Source organism: Gossypium hirsutum, chromosome A08 (assembly GCF_007990345.1).
Source record: "Gossypium hirsutum isolate 1008001.06 chromosome A08, Gossypium_hirsutum_v2.1, whole genome shotgun sequence".
NCBI classification, from domain to species: domain Eukaryota; kingdom Viridiplantae; phylum Streptophyta; class Magnoliopsida; order Malvales; family Malvaceae; genus Gossypium; species Gossypium hirsutum.
Window position 1 is genome coordinate 69,302,850 of NC_053431.1, and position 3,687 is coordinate 69,306,536.

General features: G+C 40.6%; 1 non-coding gene across 1 annotated transcript; it reads left to right on the forward strand.

The window, feature by feature from the left end:
• The first annotated feature begins 436 nt into the window (after nucleotides 1-436).
• LOC121205910 (small nucleolar RNA R71) lies at nucleotides 437-543 on the forward strand. Its single transcript, XR_005900983.1, has one exon. It is a non-coding gene; the product is annotated as a small nucleolar RNA R71 (small nucleolar RNA).
• The last annotated feature ends 3,144 nt before the right edge of the window (nucleotides 544-3,687 follow it).

Here is a 3,687-nt window from a genome sequence, read left to right on the forward strand (position 1 = left end):
CCAACCTGCATTATAAGTGTTACTATATGGATTGTTTTGAGGTCAAGGATTATTACCCATGTAATTTAATTGCTCGTTATCAATGTTGTGGTCATAAGGTTGGTATTCTGAATGTCTTGTTCCACCTCCACTTGTTTCGCACAGCATTACTGGGTGAACCTGTGAAAAACTAAGAAAACCATCAATTTTCTTATTCAAGAGTTCTACCTGATTAGAGAGCATGGTGACCGAATCGACGTTATAAACACCGGCTGTTTTCGTTAGCTTTGTTCTCATGACTTTCCACTGATAGTTATTCAGTGACATCTCTTCTATAAACTCATAAGCATCTTCAGGTGTTTTATTATTGATGGTTCCCCCAGCAGCTGCGTCAACCATTTGCTGAGTCGAAGGATTTAGGCCATTATGGAATGTTTGAACCTGAAGCCAAAGCAGTAACCCATGGTGAGGGCACCTTCTCAAAAGGTCATTGTTTCTCTCCCATGCATCCTAGAGTGTTTCTAAATCCATCTGCACAAAAGAAGAGATATCATTACGAAATTTAGCCATTTTAGTCGGCGGAAAATATTTTAGTAAAATTTTTTGGTCATTTGTTCCCGAGTAGTAATTGACCCTCGTGGTAACGAGTTCAACCACTGTTTAGCTTTGTTCCTCAATGAGAAAGGGAATAACCGAAGACGAATGGCATCTTCAGAAACGCCATTAATTTTAAATTTATCGTATAGTTTCAAAAAGTTTGCTAAATGAGCATTGGGATCTTCATCCTACAAACCATCAAACTAAACAAACTGTTGTATCATTTGAATTGTGTTAGGTTTCAGTTCAAAACTATTGGCAGCTACAGCAGGTCTAACTATGCTTGATTCAGTTCCTGTTAAAAAAGGTTTAGCATAATCATACAAAGTGAGTGGAGCAGGATTTTGATTAGTCGCAATTGCAGGAGGTAACTGATTATCTTGGTTTTTAGCCATCTCTTCGGTTGGGGGTTGAGTATCGTCTTCTTACTCGTTCTCTGTGCATCTTAGGCTTCGCCTTATTTCTCTTTGGTTTCTGCGAACTGTACGATCGATTTCTTCGTCAAAAAGTAGTGGTCTTGACGGGTTTCTTCTAGTCATAAACTATCAAAACCTGTCAGAAGAAAGAAAAAGAAAAGTAGTAAATTAGAATAAAATTAAAAATAAAATTAGATTGCAAGAAAAATAAATGGCTAAAGTAACAAAATTGAGTGTTCCTAATATTTTAATTCCCGGCAGCAGCGCCAAAAACTTGATCGCATGATTTTGTGATAGGTTTTAAATATTTATAATTAATCGTTCTTGAAACTAACTATTATCGCTATGTAGGCAAGTGTACTTATCGAACTTTAGTATAGTTTTAGCAAGACCGGATTGTCAAACCCAAAGGAACTAAAAGTACTAGTAATGACTCTTTTTATTATCTAGCCTAAGAATAAAGAGGTTTTTGTTTTAACTAACTAATTATTTAAACTAAGATTTCACAGAAAATGGAATTGGGGAATTTCTTTTGGGAAAATCGATTAAATTAAGACAATACCTAAGGAAAAATCCACCTAGACTGTACTTGTTATTCTAGCTTAGAATCTGACGATTTATTCATTTAACTTTTTCCGCAGATATCCCTAAGTTATGTTATTATCCCTATTCAAGACTAATAATGTCTAATACCTAGATTGAATAATTGAGACCTTTCTCTAATTAACACCCTAGGGTTGCATTAACTCGATCTATGGATCCCCTTATCAGGTTTCACCCAATCTGGCAAAATCTTGTCACCCTATATCTAGGCGCGCAATCAAATCCACTTAATTATGACAAATGTACTCTTAGACAGGGTCTATTCCTCCTCTGAATAAGATCTTATCTTGAATTAGTATCCTGGGATATCAAAACAAGAATTAAGAACACATAATTAAGAACAAGTTAAATATTTATCATACAATTCAGAAAATAATAACAATATTCGTCTTAGGTTTCATTCCCCTTAGGTATTTAGGGGTTTTAGTTCATAACTAAATAAGAAAACATCTCAGAATAATAAAGAATACAAAACATGAAGAAAACCCAAAACTCCTGAAGGGGAAATTGAGGAGAGATCTTCAGTCTTGATGGTGAATCCGACTTCTGAGATGGAACAATCTACTTTCTTGGAGTAATTCCATACTCTCTATTCTGTGTCTCCCTTTTCTTCCTCCTTTAGGGTGTATTTATAGGCTTTGGAATGCCTAAGAGCCCTCAAAATTATCCTTTTCCGAATTGGACTCAACTTGGGCTCTGCAGGGCCATGCCCGTGTAACACGCCCGTGTGCGATTACTTCAGGCCGTGCTCGAGCCTGCCAAATTGACATGGCCATGTACACTCTCCTAAGTATAAAACATCAAATTAAAGCATTAGGAGCATCGAATTCACCAATTCTAATAGGAAATCATCCATAAAATGCATTAAACATGGGGTAAAAATATGTATAAATTATGGTTTATCACTAACACAGACTACCACACCACGCTTCCACTGCACACTCTAATTCTAACGTAGGTAAATAGCACACTATGGGTAAGTACGTACCATTATTTGCCTCTGAAGCGTCTCCATCCTCTTAACGACGTGCTGCATAGAACAAAGTTGGCTGCCTCGCCTCAGCATGATCAGCACCTCTGCCTGGTGCTCCACGACCCAAACCGTTTCCACCCCTGGCCTGATCACAGCCTCTTAACGGTAGCTGACCACCCCTCGGTGGCTATACACCACCTCAGTCCACGACTGGCACCTGAGCTGACATTCTAGGGCAATTCTTGATCCTATGCTCTATAGATCCACAAGCTAGACAAGCTCCTGTCCTTTTCCAACACTCGCCTACATGACCTTTCCCACAATCAGCACAAAATGGCACCCCTGGATTAACAGCAGGGTGCCCTGGCCCATTAACTCTGGCCCTAGCCCTAGGTCTCTGTCCTACACCATGAGTCTCAGCCTCCCTCTTATTCCTACCTCTTTCTTTCTCCCGATTTAAACGCTTAGTGCACTTTACCTCCTCCGCTATCTTTGCCTTCTCTACCAACTCTGAGAAAACTCGCTCCCTTTGTGGAGCTATAAGTACCCTGAGGCTATCTCTAAGTCTATCCTCAAACCTCACGCAACGCTCATACTCCGTTGCCACCATTACTCTCGCATACCTACTAAGGCATAAAAACTCTGCCTCATACTCCGCCACCAATTTGTTCCCTTGGGTCAAATTCAGGAGCTCCTTCCTTCTATCATCCACATAGCTTGCACCCACATACTTCCCTTGGAATGCAGCTTTGAAAAACTCCCAAGTGACCCACTCCGGTTTGGTTCCCTTTTTCACTGTCAGCCGCTACTGGTAGGCTTCTTCCCTAAGCAGTGACACTGCTCCTTTTAACTTTTGCTCAGGTGAGTAGTCTAGGTCCTCCATTATCCTTTCAGTGGCCTCCAACCAATATTTTGCCACATTAGGATGCATACCAGCCACGCCCTTAAAGATCTCAGCCCCGTTCGAACGAAGTCGCTCCGGAATGGACCCCCGATTTCTGCTGCCATTATTAGGCCCAACGACCCTTTCCAAAATTCTCAGCATTGCCTGCGACAATGCATCTTCTCCCACGGCCCGATCATACGGTCCATTCCCAGCCATAGGTGAGGCCGGAGCCT